The following is a 22,308-nucleotide window of genomic DNA, read 5'->3' as shown; positions in this document are numbered from 1 at the left end:
GAAATGAAAGTCCCTGATGCCACTTAGACTTTGACTATGGCCTTGGGGTGTGGGTTGGGGGTGGCGAGGTTCTCTAACACCCTGGCCCTAAGAAACTTTTGACACATGCTGTGAGAGGCTTACTTTCTTTTTTAAACATTAATCACATCGGACTCACTGGATAAAGGAAAAGATCATGTGTGTTGCAACCCTGTCTTTGATACATGACCCACATGTTGGTATTGATTTTAAAAAGGCAATCTTTTTCTAGCCGATTAAGAGTTCAATGGTAACTTCTTATTTTCATAACAACTGAAGTTGTCAAGAGTTCATTTAGGGGTGCTTGGGTGGTTCAGTTGGTTGGGCATCTGACTTCGGCTCAGGTCACGATCTCAGAGTCCTGGAATAGAGCCCCGCATCGGCTCCTTACTTGGTGGGGAGTCTGCTTGTCCCTCTGCCCCCTCCCACTCATTCTTTCTCTGTCCCTGTCTCTTTCTTTCTCAAATGAATAAATAAAATCTTAGAAAAAAAAAGAGTTCATTGTAAATCTGTGATTTTTACCTTAGAATATATTCTCCCTTAACAGCAGTGGTGTTCTAACTGGCAGCCAGGTGCCAAGGCTAACGCAATCTATTTTATATTTTAGCTCCAATAATAAAAACTAAATATTGTGGAGCCCTTACCGTATGTTGGGTGCCCTCCAGTCTTTTACATGGATTATTTCACTTCATCTGCACAGCCACCTTATGAGGGACGATTAATCACTGTCCCTGTATTATGGATAAGAAAGCTGAGGCTACATGACTCAGCTTGGACAAGCAGTCTGGCTGTGCTCTCATTCCAGAAAATGGTCCTTGTCTAAAACTCACAATGAAACAAAACAAGAAAATAGTACGATCAAAGACAGGTTTGCTTGTCTGGACTGCCTACACCACTCCCTGAATGTAAGGCTCCTTCTTCTGTTTTTCTGTTGGGTGTCGCACACTGGGCGACCTCAGGGGAGGGTTTCCTCTGTCCTGCGCCTACTGCTTGGAAAGGAGGTCTAGAATTAAGTGAGGTAAACCTCTCCTGGAGGGGCCACCACTCCAACTATATACTTTTGGCCAAGTAAGCCCTTTTTCTGGGAATGCATTTGAGGAGTGAGAAGAAGCTAGGATTGGTTCAGCTTCTTTTTGTTGATTTCACCATCCTGAGACACCAGGTCATGAGAGGGATGAGACCTGTGCTCTGGGAGCCGTAGGAGGGTGGGGTGGTAGCTCGGGCATGGGAGCCCTAGGAAGGGCCTTGTTGGGGAGCTGGAGCTCTGTGAGTGGTCCAGGGCATGGGGGCCGGAAGTCAGAGTTAACCCGCCAGCCCGCCGTGAGCCAGGTGCTGGCCTGGGCTCTTCTTGGAGATTGTGTCATAACAAGCACCATTGTCATAAATAGCTAATAAAATTCTATTTCATTTGGACCACCGCTCAGTGAAGTAGATGTTATCAGCTGCCCGAAACCCTTTTGGAATAGAGCTGGTGTGAACAGTTAAGACTGTCATCCCTGTTGAATGGACACGGTTTATAGGCTCAGAGAGTTGAAATAATGGGATTCCCCATCCCCAGATGACAGAGCCAGCACTCCAGTTCTGCTGTGACTCCAGAGGCCCCGTGAGTATATGGTTTGTTAATTTTCTGGAGCCTATGAATCTAAGTCCTGAGCACTCGGGTGGGACCAAGGGGTGGGGCTGGAGCGAGCGGTCCTCTAGCTGGGTGGGAAGGAGGCCAGGAGTCCGTGATTGCTGAGTTCCTGTCCCACCTTTTACCCAAAACTAATTGGAATGAGTTGGGAGTTTTAAGCAGTGTTTCTAGAGCCTTAGTGGTTAGGGACTCAGGATCAGGGTCCAACCTGGGTTGGAATTCAGACCTTGGGCTACTTATATATACTCCATTTGCTTTTATTTGTGAGGAGGGCATAAGACTGCCAATTTAGCAGAGTCATTGGGATGATAATGCTTGGTACCTGGTAAACGGTTAAGAAACATTAGCTGTCACTGTTGTTACCTCCGGATGCCCTTTGTACTCCCCTGATGCTTTCTTTCTTTCTTTCTTTTTTTTTTTTTTAAGATTTATTTATTTATTTATTTGATGGGGGGCAGAGAGAGAGAGAGTCTTAATCAGACCCTGCGCTGGGCATGAAGCCCATGGGGGGCTCGATCTCATGACCCTGGATCGCAACTTGAGCAGAAACCAAGAGTTGGCTGCTTCACCAACTGTACCACCCAGGCACCCCTCCCACCACTTTCTTATGGTCCCCCGGAGGGGTCTCCTGGACACCCTCTACCATCCACGTCCACTGAGACCCACAAGATTCAGTGATTTTATGGAAAGTTATTTGGGAATTCCATTGATTCTGCCTTTGTTTGGAGTTTGCTGGTTGGATGCCTTCAGGCTCTGGGAGACTCATTTGCTGCACTGGGTCTCCCAAGGCTGTGTGTAGCTGCTATATTGACACCTATCTGGGGCCAGAGCTGCTCTATCAATTCTTTATCAAGACCAGTTATTTTTTATTTATGATGCTTGCGTGTTCATTAAAAATGGCACTCCCTGTTGGGGATACCATCAAGGCTTTTAGCCAGTTTTTATCAGGTTGTTAGAGTAGATATGAATATTTTAATAGAGAGAAAGAGCAAAGCCTTCAACAAACTTAATTTGTTCTGGAATCTAAGTGACAGGCTTAACAGGGGTGCCAAGTAATTCAGTATAATCAGCCCAGATAGTGGAATAAGAAACACAATTAAATGGACCAGGGAGCTTCTCCAGAGAGGCCATGAGGGGGTTTTCCACCCCTGAGCGACTGTAAATCACTGTATCCTGCACCCTTTGAGTCCAGGTAAGATCTTGCATAGCCACAGGCAGCTTCTAGCCCCCGTCAAGTTCCCAGGAAGCCAGGGGGAGTGTTTTTGCAGATTCCATTTTAACATTTATAGAGTTCTTTTCCCACAGTGCTGATCTTATTAAATTATGTACAAAATGATGGATAAGTCAGGTCAGCGTTGCCCATTAAAAGCATATTTGGGGACTCAGTCTCGATTGCCATTCTAGATACCCTGGCTGGTTTCTTGGTGTAGTTTAAAGATTATCCACTTGGGGGAGCTTTATGATTGAATTTTAAAATCCATATCAGATTTTTATATGCGACGTGAGATCCCGATGAATACCACCCCCCCACCCACTCCAGTGACAAGCTACTGAAGCAAGCAATGGTTGCAGAAATACAATGATAAATCAATGTGAGTGGTTTTACTTTATTGGCAATTTCTCCCTCTGGATTTTGAAGTTATTCTTGATTTTTAAAAAGCTTCCCTTTCAAACTGAAATAGTTTAAAGATAAAATAAAGAGCAGCATCACTTTCTGCTGTTTCTCGGATGAGTGTTCCGCATATGTGTGCAGACATCAATGCATACTTAAATAAATGCTTGTCCCAGTTAATTTGAAATAGCCAAAGGACCAAAAAAATCTCCTTTGAAGTTTTATGAACATGGTCAGTTGCAGAGAAGATGAAATCATGTAGCCAAATGTCTGAGCAGGGAATGCTGCTTTCCAGAGTATTCTCCTCCCAACTCTCCATCACTCTTTCTCTCTTTCACGTAGGTGGGACATGGAGAGGTCTAATGAAGGACAGTCCCTTGCTGCCCGGGCATATGTCCAGGTTCCAGATGGTCTTTGGGGTCTACCCAGATTTGGACAGTTTTGAAATAATGGAAAGCTAGTTAGGGTTCCTAATTAGGACATTTGCTAGAGAATGTTGTCACAATATGGACGCACTATTAACCCATTTTACTATGGAATAAAATGAAACCAATTATAAACCCACGTATACAAGTGTGACTCTATGTGCCCACCTGCCCGCACAGAGGGAGTGGGAAAGTGTTTCTCAGAGGGGGGTGGCTTGCTCATTGTCTGAAGCTCAGTGTTGTTTTGTTCCCTTCTTTTCTCCTCTTTGTCTTCTTCTGAGTTGTCAAGGCATTTATAGATTCTCCCCTCATTTACTTAGGGTTCAATTATTATATTAATATGGCTCTGCTATTTTGACAAAGCCTCTTTCTCATTTTTCCTTTTCTGTCTCCGGAAGAGGAAGGGAGGAATGCCAGAGGAGGGTCGCCTTTCAGCCTTTTGTCCCTCCGGTGAAGGGCATCTCTGACTCTGAGCAGCTGCCGCTGGCCCAGCCTTCCCTTCCTTCTGCGCTGCTCCCTCACCCCAGCGCGCTCAGGCTCACCTTCTCCTCCTGCCTCACTGGGCAGCCTGGCCTGTCTCCACACGAGCATCAGAGCATCCTCCTCTGTGGTCTGCGAGGACAAGTCTCAGGTACCTGCTCTAGTGGGGACCCCGCTCTCCTCCTCCCCCAAGTCACTTGTTCACCATCGTCATTGGTCACATCGATATGACTTCCACGGTCTGCTCAGTGGAGGAGAAATCTCGCTTCCTCAGGAACCCTGTTGCTCCCACCGGGAAGACTTTTCTCCAGGAGGAAAAAAAAAAATTGCTGCCCACTCCTATTTTTCTTTTCTGGTCTTTGGCTTTAGCAGAGTGGGTTTCAAGCTTTTCTTTGTTAACCATGGACTTTTTTTTTTTTTTTTTTTTTTAAACACATAAATCATACACAGAAGCCCAGACCAGCCCTTGCCGGACTTCCAAGAGCTCTGTGGCAGGTTGTTTTCTGAGGCAGCTGAAACCATTTCTGCTGCCGTCTTGTGCAGTTGGCCTCTGCTGCTTCTCCCATTCGGGGATGGAATCAGTTTCTCCTCCCCCTGAATCTGGTGGCCCTTTCACTTGCTAAGACCGTCAGAATGGGGCGATGGGGTAGAAGCGGCGCTGACTAGGTCCCAGCCCAGCTTCGAGCGGCCTCGCAGCTCTCACTTCTGTTTTCACGGGTCCTTGCCCTAAGACAACTGGGTGAAGAAACTGCCCCTTCTGTCCTCTTGGGTCCTTCCCCTCAGACTGCCAGGGAAAGAGGCTGCTCTGCTCTGCCAGAGGACGAGAGCCAGTGGGGAAGAGAGCTCCTGAGTGCTGGACACACAAGGAAGCATCTCGAACCCTCTGGTCCAGGTGACTCCCCAGCTGATGGCAGGAGCCCACCAGGAAAGCAGAGGAACCACCCAGCCAAGTGCAGAATTAAGAGAAATAGTCAATTCTTAGGATTTTAAGGCACTAAATTTGGGCTTAAATAGATGACTGAACTAGCCATAGAAATAGATGGCTGAAAGAAGCGCCCTTCAGGAAAATCATATGTGAAGTCTGCAGTGTGTGTATAAGCCAGCTTATTTTTAATTATGAAATCAGTTTCTGCACTATGACAGTGGAAACGGAGAAGAGACGGCTTCCAGTAGCCCTGTGTTGCTGCCTCCCCCCTTCTCCCTGCGTGCCACACCACATCAAGGCTCAGCTTATTGTGTATGTGTCTACACCGTGAACATTTTATAGATGCTTTGTGGAGGGCTTCCCATAAAATTGCGCTTATGTTTACAAAGTCTTAATATCTCTTTCATCTCTTACGTTAGCCAAGAGATCCCTGTATCTAAGGGCACAGAAAGGTCCGTCTGCTCTGACGGCATCAGGGCGAGGATCTGGGCCCCCACAGCCCAGCCTAACCCCCCTCCCTTGCGGCACTGCGGATGGGAAGGACAGCGGCTGGGAAGGCTGCTGGCTGAGCACACTCCAGTGCCTGCTGGAAAACTCAAGAGTCATGAAGATCAGCCAAACCGACTAGGTAGATGTAAGGTACATATGGTACTTTTCTACTGCAAGTGTGCGATTTTTTAAATTCTAAGGAGATAGCTGCTAGGGCTACCGTTGCACATTAACCTATCCTTGAACGTTGGACTTGGTGTCCATTTTGCTAGTACTGCCTGGGTAATAATTGCCATATTCCTACTCCTTACTGTGTGTTGGGCTCTGTGCTAAGCACTTCACATACATTGTCTCGTTGAGTTTTCTTAAAGACCCCGTGAGGCAGGTGAAGCAGTGAGGACTCACAGCCCCGAGACTTACCCAGCAGGGCTGGGGAACCGTACAACTCCAGGGGGCACCATTAACATGGTTGTCTGTGCATGCAGTTCACATGGTGGCTCGACCCGAGGTAGCAGCCAAGGGGGTGCAGAGCTGGGATTTCAGACTCCCAAACCTGAGCACTTCATTTTATGTGACTTCACTAAAACTTTTCACTTCTCTAGGCTACTTTATTTCTTCTGTCTCTAGCTCTGTGTCCCAGTGTCAGTCTGTCCAGCCACCTGTTCATCCATCTATCCATCGATGACCCATCCATTCATCCATCCGTCCTCCCACCCATCCGTGCCTCCTTCTCTCTGTCTACCACTCGCCCAGTCGTCTGTTGAGTTGTGTCAGTGAAGGTAGTGAGTGTCAACAATCAAGGTCTGAATTTCCAGTATCTTGAAATATACATGGACACATGAATTCTCTAATGTGCCTTCTTATTTTTAAGTTCATTTGAAAGACAAACATTACTGAATGTTTAAAACAACCAGGAAAGAAAATCATTTTCTAGAAACCCATGTGTCCACAATACAGATTTCATATTGTGCCATATTTGCTTCAGATTTCTTTTGTCTGTTTTAAAAATGAACATAGAGTGGGGCGCCTGAGTAGCTCAGTGGGTTAAAGCCTCTGCCTTCGGCTCAGGTCATGATCCCGGGGTCCTGGGATCGAGACCTGCATCGGGCTCTCTGCTCAGTGGGGAGCCTACATCCTCCTCTCTCTCTGCCTGCCTCTCTGCCTACTTGTGATCTCGGTCTGTCAAATAAATAAAGTCTTAAAAAAAAAAAAAGAATAGATGAACATTTAAAAAAAAAAGAACATAGAGTAATGAGAGTCACAGCTCTGCCCCCCTCTTTCACTCCTTTCCCTCGCTTAAAGATGGCATGTCATACCTATGTCACACTCCCAGGCGTGATCCTGTGTATTTACATCTGTCTGTGTCTGTAAATAATATTTAGTATTATTTTGAATTTTATAGTTTACATTTGCCGTGGATATGCTTTTGCCCTTCAACACTGTATTTTTTGAGATTTATTCATTTTGACATGTATACATCTAACTGATGAGCCGTTAAGTTGTTTTACTTCTTTTGCTATTACGAATGATGCTGTAGTGAACACCTTGGAACAGTCTCCACGTTCACAGCCCCATGAGATTCTGTAGGGCAGAGCCGGGGGAGTGGAGCCGCACGTCTTCCGCTTTCCTGTTCAAAATACTGTTTGAAGTGGTTGTGCCTGTTTACCCCCAACAGCGCTCTACTGCAGTTTCTGTTTTCCCCCAGGCTCGCTACCGCCCGTGTTATGGAGTGTGTATCAAATGGTATCTCATTTTTTATTTCCCTGAGCATCACTGCATAGTTGGTTGAGTAGGTCATTCAGATTTCCTTCTTGTGGAGTGCTTCCTCATAATATGCTTTGCCTATTTTTCTAATGGATAGTCTTTGCCTCTCTTATTGATTCATACGAAGTTTCTTGTTTCTGGTGTCGTTGTTGTTAAATCTTTTCTGGAAACAGATCCCCTGTCAGTTAATTGCATTGCAAGTACCTTCTATGTCAATAAACACAGTTTGGCAAGCTCCATTTAGTCTCTTGTGACCGTGGGTCTTCTATGTCTCCTAGGTAAGTGTTCAGAATGTTGTAAGTCATTACACGTTACTGGTCGTTACCGATGACTAGGTCAGTCAGACATGGCCAGAAACCAACATGGTAAGGATTAAGGCATTGCTAATGACCTCATTTATGGGACCTGTATTTCTCGTCTCCTTAACCTGTGCCTATCAAAACCACACTCTAGCAGCTGCTAAGTCAGCACAAGGAACTAAAAAGGCTTGTTCCTGGTGGTAACTAATGAGTCAAATCAATGAAAGAGAATTAATTCACAATAAGTCTATCTTACCTAAAACAAGCCGATCCTAAGCATAAATAACCCACATTATAGTTCATGTGTCCTGGAGAGAATAAGTTCATTTAATTGAATCTTCTCAGCCAGCTGCATGCACAGCTTCAGTAATGACCTGCAGGGTAGGTCACGGAATCTGTATGTTAAAAAGCTGCTCCAAAAGATTATGATCTGTGGCCATATTTGGAAATCTCTGAATTAGGCCATTTGGTTTCATGGGTACCACTCTGCCTTTACTGTGTGGCTACCTTCTCAGGAAGAGGGTATTTTTCCGCAAGACGAGGCAGGAAGCAGATCCAGGGATGGAAAGAGCATCCCAAGGAAGAACAGGAGCTTCCTCCCTATCTCAGGTACCCCCTCTAGACTAGCTTCCTGCCTAAAAATCTGTCTGACTCCCACTGATTGCCATCAGGAATCTTCACAGCTCTTTCCATCACTCTCGCCTAAATGAAACAAGCACAACAGAATACAATCCGTTGCACTTCCTCCAAAGGCAGACCAGAGGTGGGAGCTGGGGGATTGTTTTCTTACTGCTAACCTGGGTACTGGTCCCCTAATACCTAAGATTTTTTACTTTGTTTTTAGAAATGTGCTCTAAGTCCATTTAGAAGAACGGTCACAGCCACTCAACCTCTTGGAGCAGAACCTTTAAGACTTGGTGTGACTCTGTGTTTTGTTAATGTTGTCGAGATGAACCTCCTCGCTGGTCGCTGGTCGGTTCCAGAGTCAGACAGAAGGAACCCTGGGTGGGTCTGAGAGAGGATGTGGGTAATTATTGAGTCATGCGGTGCCTCTTGCTGGGATTTTATTGCCTGCAGAGCTCTGTGACTTTCTGAACTGGTTGTTAGGACAGGGATGGACCCAGGATTTTCTGTGCTGCCTAAGCTAAGGAAGCATTACATTGGAATAGGTTTTAAAGTTTCAGTTTAACAGAGTAACAGGACCATCCTAATCCTTGATTGCTTTAGTTCTCCCAGGAACACAGAAGCCTCTGAGGAGTCGGCCAGTTACATGGGACATGGGACAATGAATCTGGCCCTTCCTTCCTGCAAATCAGGTTTCCAGGAAGGTGAAGGGGTGCTTACACCCTTTCCGTGTTCTGCTCACACAGTCTAGTACTATGGAGTCTGGCATTAGCTACAGAACAGACTCTTCATGGGGTTGCTTTAACCCTCAGACTAAGTCCATGGCCTTGATTACATTACTTAGGAGCTGGTGCCCAGGTAGATGAAATGTCCTAGTTTCCTGGCTTACTTGGCTGTTTGTTCTCCCTTTTCTTCTTCTCTGTCTTCCTCTCTCAGTTCTTTCTATAGTCTCCTATGGAAAGAGCCAGTGTTCAAATCCTATCACTTGCTAACTGTGTGACCTCAGGCAAGTCCCTTAACCTCCTAAAGCCCCAGTTTTCTCTTCTTTAAAATAGGGGAATAATAGTGCCAATCTCATAAGGTAGAATGAGGACTGATAATTTGTAGGGTCCAGTATAAATGAAAGTGTGGGGCCCTTTATTAAAAAATTACTAAGAATTTCAAAATGGTGATTATAGAATGTGAAACCAAGTATGAGGCCCTTCTAAGCACAGGACCTTGTATGACTGCGTAGGTTACACACCCATGAAACCATGGAATCAATGAGATAAGTAATATTACTATTAATCCTATTGGTTTGTGTCTTCTGTTTCCTTTTCGTGCTCTAGGTTTGCCGGGAATAGCCAAACATGCCCTCCATTGAAATACGCGTGTACTCATTATCATTTGTTCCTGGGCCCCTTAAGTCTGTTGCATTTGCTTTTCTTTTTTTCTTTGCTGGAACCTAATAACAGAAAGCATTAGGTATAAGGTTCTGATTTCATTCAGAATGCCTCTGTTTGTATATTATGCTTTTCCTCTGTCCTTCTCCATGCTCGTATCCGAGTGTAATTACACCCACTACTTTTGTATCCTCCTTATTTCCATGTGCTTCTGTGGTTTTCCTAAGTTTTTAAAAAGAAAATCATGAAATCAGAGAGGGAGACAAACCAAAAGAGATTCTTAACCATAGGAAATAAACTGAGGGTTGCTGGGGGGGAGGTGGGTGGGGAGATGGGGTGGCTGGGTGATGGGCATTAAGGAAAGCACGTGATGTAATGAGCACTGGGTGTTGTATACAACTGATGAATCACTGACCTCTGCCCCTGAAACTAATAATACACTACACTATTCGTTAATTGAATTTAAGTAAAATAAAATAAAATTTTAAAAAATAAAAAAGTCACTTTAAAAATTAATGAGAGGTTAATTCACTGTTAACAATTAAAACAGATGCTCAAGAAGGAAACCAGGGCTAGCAAGGGAGGAAATGGGATGCAACCGAGAACTGGAGAGCAAGACAGAAGAGATTTCGAGGGCTTGAGTTTTGGTGACTGGGGTTTGGTTCATAATAATTGCAGCTGATACGCTGTGCCGAGTGCGTTCCAGAGTTCATCTCATTTGATCCTTGCAATAACCTGAGAAGGGTAGATGGGGTCGTTGTCACTAGTAAACAGGAGAGAAACAGAGGCATTGCGGTCAAGTAACTTGACTTAGGTCACAGAGCTAGTCAGTGTTGGCTCCAAATAGGAACTACTGAGGCAGAGAAGCGCACACGGAGCTGTGTGTGTTTTGTTGTGGTGGCTGTTAACTGTGACCGCAGCGTGTTGAAGTCCGTCCTCGTCCTTTTGTCATTTCACCCCTAAGTAGTTCATTATGCATTTCTAGAAAATATGCATATTTTCTTATGGAACTGTAGTACCGTAATGATACTTGATGAAATTAGTAGTAATTCTTTGGTATTACATGTAACCCAATCATATTCAGATTCCGCTGATTGTCCCTAAAACATAATTTTTAAATCTTGATCCATACACACTAGGATGCAAATAAGGATCGCTGTATTGCCGTGGTTGTTATATTTCTTAACTTTATTTTCACCTAGAGCAGACTCATCTTTGAAAAAAAATGCCATTCACTGAAAAAGCCCAGTCAGCTGTCCCATAGGAGTCCCCAATTGGGGTTTGTCTGTTTGCTTCTCCCTGATATTACCTGACTTGCAGAACTTGTTTTTTTTTAATTCCTACACTGTATGTCACGTCTCTTAGAGGTGTTGTTCTGGGTTATGCAAAAATCAGTCTCCTTTTTTAAATCTCTTTGAAAGATATCAAAAAAGATTAAATTTATTTCTCAGTGCTTTTCCTTTGGACTTCTGGATTTGTTTTTAAGTATCAGTCTCCTATTTCCCCTAGGGATGGTCATCATTTAACTCTTTTCTCTGCTGTTTTATGTACAGCTTTTCCCTTCTTTAAAAATGCTTTAGGGAACATCTTTGCAAATATAATACTTTTATTTCATTTTATTTTATTTTATTTTATTTTAAGATTTTATTTATTTGACACAGAGAGACAGCGAGAGAGGGAACACAAGCAGAGGGAATGGGAGAGGGAGAAGTAGTCTCCCTGCTGAGCAAGGAGCTGGATGCGGGGCTCCATCCCAGGACCCTGGGATCATGACCTGAGCTGAAGGTGGACGCTTAATAATTAAGCTGCCCAGGTGCCCCAAATATAATACTTTTTACCATTTCATTAAAATACTTTTTGTCATCTTTAACCCAGAGTTAAGGTGTCAAAAGTTATGATCATTTTAATGGTTCAGAAAATTACTTTCCATAGGAATGTGTTTTTTGTTTTTTTTTTAACATTAAAAAATTGAAACTTAAGTTTTCTCAGATTCAGTTGGAAGATCCCAGGGGTTCTCTGGGTAACCACAGACTCAGGGGTGAATGTATAATTGAAGATTTGTCCCTACATCATTCCTAATATTTTTCAAAGAAAAGACAAAAGAGATTGCATTGCATGACCCACAGCAACATGTCCAAGAGAGGCAACATACAGTGTAGGGTTGAAATGAAGATAATTGAAGTATTGTCCAGACATACTGGCTTAGTATGTCCCATCGTTGTAATTTTGGGCTCATTTCAGTACAACTTTTTTTTTTTTTTAAGATTTTATTTATTTATTTGACAGACAGAGATCACAAGTAGGCCGAGAGGCAGGCAGAGAGAGAGAGATAGGAGGAAGCAGGCTCCTTGTTGAGCAGAGAGCCCTATGCAGGGCTCGATCCCAGGACCCTGGGATCATTACCTGAGCCGAAGGCAGAGGCTTTAACCCACTGAGCCACCCAGGCGCCCCTCAGTACACCTTTTTTAAGGATTTTATTTTTAAGTAATCTCCACACCCAACATGGGGCTTGAACCCACAAGCCCAAAGTCAAGAGTCTCTTGCTCCACCAACTGAGCCAGCCAGGTGCCCAGTACACTTGTTTTTAAAGGAGATTTTGTTTTGGTATGATCTAGTGGGTTCTAGGTTGGTTGTTCCAATGGATTCTACCAAGAGCCAATCCATTTCAAAAAGATTTTTCGTCTGTTTAGGTATCTAAAGCAAAGTAAAAACAAGAAATGAAAAATCCCAGTATGTGCGGTCTGTTACATCCCAGATGGTTGGTTTTTGTTGTTTTGCTTTTTTCATTAGATGAAGTTTTGCAGTTGTCTTTTGTAGAGAATACTTTATTATGTTTAGGAATTAAAAATATAGTGCTGATTTCATAGAGAGGATACAGTAATTAGAATATCAGTCTTCCTGATTCTCTCACATCCTCATGTCTGCCTTCTTACCTAAGTCGGTAGCATCTTTACCTCGTTCATGTGACACTTGTTGGTGGTATTAATTAGAGATCAGTTAAGCTGATGTAACAAAGATCCTCTAAAAGTACAGTGGTTTAAATAATGTAGAAACTGATGACTTTCCTCTCACATAACAGTTCCAAGGTGGTCCAGGTAAATGGGACAGCTCTGCTCTATGTTGTTCAGGAACTTGGGCTCTTCCAAGCTCTTAAATCTGTTATCCCTTAGGATCTAGCTTGATCCTTGATATTGTGAGTTCCAGTTCATGTGCATGAGAGAGAAGAAGTCTGGGGTCAGGGAATTTCTTTTGTCTTAGAAGTTGCACATGTTATTTCCACTCATATTCCTATAATAAGAACTTTGTCAAATGGCCACACCTAAGTGCAGAAGAAGCATAGCAGTGTAGTTTTTGGTGAGGCACACATGTGCCCAGGAAGAAGAGGAGAATAGACTTTGGTGGGCAAGTAGCTGTGTGTGACATATTATTTATGACAATGGGTTCTAGAGTCAGACAGACATGAGTTCCAGTCTTGACTCTGCCACTCACTGTCAAGGTAACTTAGAACAAATAATTTATCTTCTTGATTTTTCTCATTAGAAAAATAGAGACGATAACTTCTATTTTCTTGGGGTTGTTATGAGAATCAAGTTGAATGAGCAAGTTCATGCAAAGTGCTTAAGAAAAAAAGCACTGGTTGGTAAGAGCACAGAATTGGAATCAAACTGGTTGAGTTAAAATCCTGATTCTGCCTTTGTTGGCTGTGTGGCTTTAGAGAAATTATACAAAATTGCCTGAGATCCACTTTTTTCGTCTATAAAATGGAGATATTATTAGTACCTGCCCATTGAAAAATGTGAACAGAAAATTTTCCAACGAAGACACCCACCTGGCCAACAGACACATGAAAAGATGCTCAACATTACTCATCATCAGGGAAATACAAATCAAAACCACAATGACATACCACATCATATCTATCAGAATGGCTAAAATTAACAACTCAGGAAACAATAGGTGTTGGCGAGGATGTTGTGAAAGGGGCATCCCCTCAACGCTGTTGGTGGGAACACAAACTGGTGCAGCCGCTCTGGAAAACAGTGTGAAGTTTCCTCCAAAAGTTAAAAATATAACTATCCTACGACCCAGCCGCTGCTGTACTAGGTACTTAAAGGTTGCAAAAATGCTGAGTCAGAGGGGCACATGCACCCCAATATTTATAGCAGCACTATCAACAATTGCCAAATTATGGAAAGAACCCAAATGTCCATTGACTGATGAATGGATAAAAATGTGGTGTGTACACACACACACACGTGTGCGTGTGTGCACACATGATGGAATATTACCCAGCCATCAAAAAGAATGAAATCTTGTCATTTGCAGTGATGGGGATGGAACTAGAGTGTATTATGCTGAGAAAAATAAGCCAGTCAGAGAAAGACGAACATATGATTTCACTCATATGTGGAATTTAAGAAACGAAACAGATGAAATTAGGGGAAGGGAAGGAAAAATGAAATAAGATAAAAACAGAGAGGGAAGTAAACCGTAAGAGACTCTTAAGTATAACAAACAGGATTTCTGGAGAGGAGGTGGGTAGGGGGATGGGCTTAAACAGGTGATGGGCATTAAGGAGGACACTTGTTGAGATGAGCACTGGGTGTTGTATGTGGGTGATGATTCTGCTCCTGAAACCAGTGCTGCACTGTATGTTAACTAACTTGAATTTAAGTTAAAATGAAAAAAAAAAAAGAAAGGATTCAGTGAGGTCCTCCATGCTGGATTTATTAAATGATTTATTCAAACTCGATAAATCATAATGGTCTTCTGATAGTTATTACTGTGTCTGTTCATTTTTGAACTCTTGAGTTGATCTCCAAAAAAGAAGTAGTAAATTTTCACGGTGTAAGCATGCATCTGTCATGAGTTGCTGCGTTCTCTTAAGTCTCCTATTAGTGCTTTGGTCCTGCATCCTGTTAATAGGTTTCTATGATCAGATTGTATACTGGTTCCTGTTTGATTTCTTGGGGAAGCATCTACTGACGACTTTCTAGTCTAAATCACATAGACTAGGCTAGTTAGTGTGACCTCTATAGCTTGTTTCAGAAGTTGAGTACATTTGTTTTCATAATGGCCTCAATCCCCTGCAGCCTTTTGAATGGATCAAGCTGGCCAGAAGAAATCTCTCTGTGGATAGCTAGGCAATGAAATAAAAATGGAAAACACAGGGATGATACAGGGCTGCTTTAATCTCAGGGTATCTCTCTCTTGTATCATTGCAATGACCCTGGATTATATTTTTCAGGTCTAAGTTTGGGATATATTTATAGAATTCTGCTTCCCTGGTTTCATGCAGGTAACCTTAAGCCCACAGTTGCTTCTCTTCTCTTCCAGGGACCCCTCCATGATTCCCATATAACTGCAGGGACACTTCCCTCTTGCCCCTCTTGCCACCCACTACTTACAGAGCTGACACGCTGCTGTGTGGTACCATTGTGCTATCCCGAGTACGTGACATTCAGCCTGGCGCCAATGACATGAAATGAGGGGTTATGTATGCCTTTTTCAAACTTGAGACTAGCAAAAGACAAAACCCCCTTTTGTTTGAAACCATTGGAAGTGTAGTTTTGAGTTCTTGTTCTTTTAGAGAAACTGTGGGGTGGGCCCTTTTCTTCCCTACATCCCCAACCACTGGCTGCTGTAGTTTTGCATGGAGTAATTGAGCAAATGAAATACCAAACCTATAAAAGGTAGCATTTTCAAAGTGAATGAATGAACGCTTACCTAGCAGAACTGCAAGACATGGAAAAATGGGAAGACAAGTTAATGATCTAGAAATTGTATAGCTTTGCTGTCTTAGAATCATGGCAAATGGAACATATGGCATTGGGTCATTTTTTGCATTGATATGAAAAGAAAATGAGTTTATTTTACAAATAAATGGAGTTTGTGTTTCTGTTTGCTATTCATGACTGTAATGTTTACTTCTCTTGAAATAGAAATATGTCACCTAAATATTAAATATAGAGAAAGATTTTTTCAGCTATTAATGAAGAATTTTTTCTTTACATGCCATGACTTCATCCACTTCAATAAACATTTTATGCTTTTTTCTTCATTTGCTATTACGTTGTCTGATGAGGCTGTCTGTGAACAGAAGCATCTTAAGGAAAAAAAAAGGTGGGGGGAATTGGTGAAAAGACAGACATGTTAAAATCGTTATTTGCATGAGTATTAGAATTTCAGATTAAGGCCTAGAATCAATTCACTTCATTTTCTCCTGGATTTTAAGATATAACAGTATTTCGGTTTCCTATTTTGAAATTCAGAATAACCCCCAAATTCCATTAAGGTTGCCATTAAAAATTTACCACATTTATTGTAATTGTAGTGAACATTTAGTATTTTTTTTTTTTTATCTCCACAGCATCCCTTACTTCAGAAGCCTTCTTTTCCTTGTAGAAATGACCCCTGCCCTATTCTCAGTTCATGTGACCCAAGCCTGGCCAATCAAAGTCCCCAAATTAGTCCAAGCCAGTTATAAGACTTTAGAGAAAAAGGAGTTCTCTGCCCGTTGAAATTGCTGGTCGAGATGCAGTGGGAAGCTGGCACAGGTGATCTAGGCTTCTGCATGGTGAGAGTCTCCTGAGACTGAAGCCAGCTCAGAGAAAATTGACCCAAGAGATGGAACAAGATTTCTGGCCATATTTTTTTGAATACCCATGCCTGAAGTGATATTTATAACTTACTACTGAATTTCTTATTTTCCCCCTCAAAATATTCTGAGTCGGTTTCATCCACTTAGAGTTGGAAGAGTTCTGGCCGATACGGTCATCATCATTTTCCTCAGGGTGCATTTTGTTCAACACTTGGATCACAGCATATTAATCACTTCACATATAATAGGAAGAGAGAGTATTCATTGAACAGTAAAATTAGCAGGATCATGTGACAGCTTTCTACCCAGTGCAGAACTCCCTTCCTCAGGATCCTTCATTGATAGTCACGCTAGAATCAAAATCACTTTGTTTCTTCAAGGATTTCAAGACACACTAGTTATTTGTTTTCTATTCTGAGTTTCAAAATAAGTCCTGAATTCCATTATGGTCTTTACTTTAAAAAGTACACCCAATTCACCATGCAAGATAGCTTACTATCTTACAAAGTAGTGCATTCCAATTTGGAAGTTCTAATTCTCAGAAGGTTTTTTTCTTCTATTGAGTTGAAAAAGGTTTTATACTTATTTCACCCATTGGTCCCAATTCTGCTTGAAACCACACAGATGGAAGCAAAATCCCCCTTCTACAAGATAATGCTTCAGATATTTGAAATACCAGTCTTATCTCTGCTCTGTCTTCTTTGCTCCCAGCTACATAAGTGCAGTTTTTTCTCCCATCCTTCATGAAATGGAGATGTCCAGACCACCATGGTTTCCCTCACCTCAATTTCTATTTGTTAAATGTTCCTTTGATATGGGATCAGCACTGAGTTGGCACCCTTTGTTTTCCTCTAGATGCTTATTTGAGTGCAGTCTTATACTGAATTATATTTTGAGGCTTCTGTTTCCCACTTGCAGTTTCTGATTTATAATAAGCTTGCTGTGACCTAGTACTCTCTTTCCCTCCCCTTTTTTTTAAACTCTTTTTTTTTTTAAAGATTTTATTTATTTATTTGACAGACAGAGATTACAAGTAGGCAGAGAGGCAGGCAGAGAGAGAGGAGGAAGCAGGCTCCCTGCTGAGCAGAGAGCCCGATGTGGGGCTTGATCCCAGGACTCTGAGATCATGACCCGAGCCGAAGGCAGAGGCTTTAACCCACTGAGCCACCCAGGCGCCCCCCATTTTTTTTTTTTTTTTTTGGTCCAAACAGTTTTTAAGCCAGGTCTGTGTTTGAGTTTTGATTATTTGAATCTGTACTAGGTTTTTGCAAACAATCATAAGCTTTCCTTTCCTAAATATCCAGCACCATGTGAAGGGTATCGTTTTGCCCATGCGTTTCTGCCTCATTTGTGACCTCCATTGTGTGGAATGTTGGAAGAATTCAAACGTTGACACTTGGGCTACTAAAATAGCCCGCTGACTAGATAAGAGTATTCATTTGATCAATTAGGAGCTACGTTCAGATCTGTGGGTAAGAAAGAATCTAAAAGAATGGCTTAACTACAAATAAGGTCATGTGAAGAGAGCTAGGATGATGTTTGCCTAAAGACATTAAGGACTCAGGCACCTTCTGTGTTAGGTTCCACCACCGCAATGTCTGGCATCTGCGCTCTCAACATTGCCTTCTAGTCCAAGATTGTGCTTTCTAACATCCTGTCACATATATATCCCATATATTCCAGATGGTAGGAGGGACAAAGGTTGCTTTTCCCAATAAAATAAGCTCCTATTAAAGAGTTCCCCCAAGTCCCCACAATCTTTTGTTTCTATTTCATTGGCTAGTATTAAATCATGTGGGCATAACTAGCTGCAAGGGAAGTTGGGAAGTAGGACCTTTATTCTGGGTGGCAGGATAAACAACCAAAAATTGGGATTCTGCTACTAATAAAGGAAAATGGGTATTTTGGAGACCACCAGCCCCATTCATGGGAAGCCATATTGAAATATTTTTCTTCTGGCTGTGGAAGGAAAAAGTAAAGAAAAGATCTACTTAATTTGGATAATGTCTTTCCTCACTTTTGGATGGCCTTTGGGTTTGGAATGCTTATTTTCCTCTCCAGGAATTTTTCTGAAGGCCTGTGTGGAAGGTCACAATTCACTTGTTTTGCATTCCTTCCTCCTCCCCTCCTGGCTGCCTAATTTAGCGTGAATCTGCCGACTGTGGGATGGCAAAGATGAAAATTGGTGGAGCCCAGGACATGTTTTAATTAAATCCAACCCTGCCTTTTTTTTTTTTTTAAGATTTTATTTATTTATTTGAGAGAGAGTGAGAGAGTGAGCGCACAAGTGGAGGGCAAAGGCAGAGGGAGAGAGAGAATCTCAAGCAGACTTCATGCTGAGCCCAGAGCCTGACACAAAGCTCAGTCCCACTACCCTATCATGATCTGAGCTGAAAGTAAGAGTCAGACATTCAACCGACTGAGCCACCCAAGCGCTCCCTGCCAATCCCTTTTTTAGTACAGTTAAGAGTGAGCTCTAGTCTTTCCTTCTCTCACAGAACTGTGGAAGTAATTAAACTTGACATAATCTTTAGCACACAATGCTTGCTTGGATAGCTTTGATATGCACAACTTTCAGTTACCCTGGTTTGCAGAAGACCAGTCTCCTAATACCATTCTAATTTTGGTTACCAAATGTAGTAACAGAAAAGTAGCATAAAGTACCAGAAACTGTGCTGCTAGCTCTTTAGTCCATAAATCATTGTGTGAGTGACAGATGCTCATGATCAGTGACCAGTCATATCATCACCTCTAGTCTGTCAGTGAATGGTCACTGTGCGCATGTTATTCAGCTCAGAAACAGACAGCAAAGTATGTATTTGTGTTTCCTCCTTGTTCCCCGGTGATAAACCCATGTGACAGTTTATGAATAGGGACAATCAGAAAGAGAACTGGCCAACAAAAGTGAAAGTGCAGCAAAGAAATAAAAGTGATAATGCTGCGAGTGAAGTTGGAATCAAACATAAATGGAACAGAGAAGAAATAGCTGGTGTGGGCATGTTGACACTGTTGCCTTTTGAAAGACGAGCAGTCAGAGGAACTTAGTGGAGGCAAATGTATTGACATAAGGGAGGAAAGCAGGTGTGATAACAGGATAAAAATGTCCCAGAGGAGAGGACACCAGCAAAAACTTCACATGAACGGAGCTCTTGGAGATATTTCATGACATTGAAAATACAAGCAAGGGATAAAAGTTTGTAAGCAGAGGCAAACTTAGAAAGGAAGGAGACAATTTGCTGAGGCACAGAAAAGAAGCTCACTCCATAGTATGAGTTATATGAATGACAAGAAGGCAAGCACTGTTGAAACGAATCTTGATTTTTTTTTTTACAAATAAATAAATAAACCACTTTATTTTCAATGTTTCTAGTATTTTGGTGTACTAAGTAAGCAACACCCCCCTTTTCCTTTACATTTATAAACAATAGTGAGAAGAATTTTAATGTTTTGACAAAATTTTTTGGAGGTCATGGGACAAGTGTAATATTTTTCATTCACAGTCTTACACAGTCTCACCCTGCATGCTTATTTTAATTGCCCTGCACTTGCCGTGAGGGCTGCCTGTAGTTCACTCTAATATCCACAACAATTTTACAACTTAGGCAAGTATTATCACCCCGTTTCTTCCACTCATTCATTCATTCTTTAAATGAATGTCACAGAATGAATGAATATAAATGAATGTCCCAGAGGTCATGCAGGTTCCACATTACATAGTTGAATAACGGGCAGGACTTGAACCATGATAATTTCCCTTTAAATTCATTGCTTCTTACAGCCCCACTACCATGATACCTATATTCTTTCCAAATAATCTCATTAATATGTGAGGTATGAAGAGGAAAAATGTTCTAAATGTAGAGTCCTCTCAAATCTAATGTGTCCCGTGTCAGAATTCGCTGACTGGTGGATTAGTAATCATTCTTGGGTTGCAAGCAACAGAGACTGAGTCGAACGTGGTAGATTACTACAATATTGGTCCCCCATGAATCCCGTCTCCCTGTGGCCACTTTTCTTGGCAAGGTTTCTTTGCCACTTCTCCTTCCCATTAACAGATGAATTCCCTTCTCCCACCCCTGGAATTTGGGCTGGTTTTAAACTACCTTTGATCAATAGAATGTGCTGGAAGGGAAGTTTCATCTTCTGCTTTTGTTCTCTTGGAACATTTCTACATCATTTAAAGAAGCTCAGTTTAGGCTACTGGAACATGAGAGAAAACATGGAGAACGAGGTGTTCCAGCTCATGGCTCCTGCCAGTTTCCAATAATCGAGTGAGGGAGGCAGTCTGAGATCAGTCAGCCCCCGACAGATGTGCCTACTGACTGGAGATCAGTTCCATTCCTGAACCCAGCTGACACAGAGCAGAGACACACCATCCCAGCTGATCCCTATCCAGATTGCTAATCTACAGAATTGTGAGTAAATAACTGGTTGTTATTTTAAGGCAGTAAAAGTTTTGGAGTACATTATTAGACAGCAAACGACTAACCAGTAGAAACAGAATATATTGGAAGGATATGGGGTTGTTTGTAGGATTGAAGAAATCCTTGTAGCAGGAATTACTCAACAGTCTTGCCTGGGTATCGCTTACAGAGTGAATGAACTCTAGCTGTTTCTTCTGTTCTTGTGTTGTTCTGCTAAAGATTCAGATTCCTGAGAGAGAAAATTTGATGGGTCACATGCCTATCTTATGGGTGGATTGACTGACGAAAGGAGAATCTGCAGAAGGAACTTCTGGTTTCCTGTAGTTGGGGAGGCAAATACTGGAACTTGTCCCCCCAAAGTTGTACACAGATACTACCACCAAAATAAATCAGGGTGGAGAAGGAATGAAAGATGGACATCTTCAAAATGACACTGCCCACTACAGTTACTTCTCTTTCTTGATAAGGATTCAAAAGCATTTAAGCTATATAGTTTGTTATTTCATGGCAAATAAATTTGTGGGAAATCAAAGGAAATTTATATACACATAACAGGTATATAAGTTAGTATATAGAGAAAAATTGCATATGAACTCAGGAAGTTGAAGGTCAAAAGGACTTTGGAGGGGCACCTAGGTGGCTCAGTTGGTTAAGCATTTGCCTTTGGCTAAGGTCATGGTCTTGGGGTCCTGGGATCAAGTCCCAGAATGGGCTCCCTGCTTAGTGGAGAGCCTGCTTCTCCCTCTGCCTGTCACTACCCCTGCTTGTGTGTGTGCTCTTTCTCTCTCTGACAAATAAATAAATTAAAAAATCTTTAAAAAAAAAAAAAAGGACTTCGAAGCTCATCAAGGCCAAGAACCTCATTTTATAAATAAGACTGAATCAAAGGTGATTGAGCCAAGGGTACATTAAGTTTGTGACAAAATCAGGACTAGAACTTAGATCTCCACCCCCCCCTCCCCACAACTGTCCATAGCCTTAATTGTATAGGGAATGGACAAAAATTGACCTGATATGTTTGAAATTCACATATTACCTTCATTTTGGGTATTCTCATAGCAGGGAGTCTGGGAGGACTCTCTGACCATGTGTGACATCTTCCTTATCTTTCCTCCCAATAAAATATGCATCATCTCTTTTCTACTCCCAAACACATTCAGAGGTAGTCAGGCCAATATTGCTCGGGGCCAGCCTACACCTGAAAAATCAGATGAGGTGGATGTTGCAAGATCCAATCCAGTGGGTACGTGAATCAAAACCACATTGTCGGGCTAAGATTCAAACACTCTTAGAACTTCGGTTTGGTGATGGCTATACATTGTATTTTCCCTTTGTTTGAAATAGCTTGGTTTGGGGTGTTTTTGTTTTTTGTTTTTTTTTTGAAGATCATTTAGGTAAAAATAGCATCTTTGTATTCTTGTCTGATTCTGATGCATACTCTTCCTTTAAAGTCCTAATCCTGTGAGACCTGTGGATTAGACTGGATCATCGGGGATTATGGCCTCAGAAGAAACAGCTCATTGGAGCTAACAATGAGCTACCAGGGAGAAAAGACCATGATTATTATTAATGAAAAACTGTTGCACAAAAACAAAACAAAGTAAAACAACAACAACAACAACAAAAAAAGGG

The 22,308-nt window shown here is 42.1% G+C and overlaps 1 protein-coding gene across 2 annotated transcripts in view; it reads left to right on the top strand.

Annotated features, from left to right (window-relative positions):
* Positions 1 to 22,308, top strand: part of LOC116857103 — a 176,777-nt gene that overhangs the window by 28,126 nt on the left and 126,343 nt on the right. Inside the window, exon 1 of one of the 2 annotated variants that reach the window (XM_032840948.1) lies at positions 1,601 to 1,621. The exons of the other annotated variant lie outside the window; for it this stretch is intronic. The gene's annotated coding sequence lies outside the window, so the exon portion shown is untranslated. Of the gene's footprint in view, positions 1 to 1,600; positions 1,622 to 22,308 lie in introns of those variants that run through there. 2 annotated transcript variants of the gene reach the window in all.

This window comes from Lontra canadensis, unplaced genomic scaffold (assembly GCF_010015895.1).
Source record: "Lontra canadensis isolate GAN:19392208 unplaced genomic scaffold, GSC_riverotter_1.0 scaffold118, whole genome shotgun sequence".
Taxonomy (NCBI): Eukaryota; Metazoa; Chordata; class Mammalia; order Carnivora; family Mustelidae; genus Lontra; species Lontra canadensis.
Note: the sequence above shows the minus strand (reverse complement) of the source record. Positions and strands in the feature narration are given on the sequence as shown.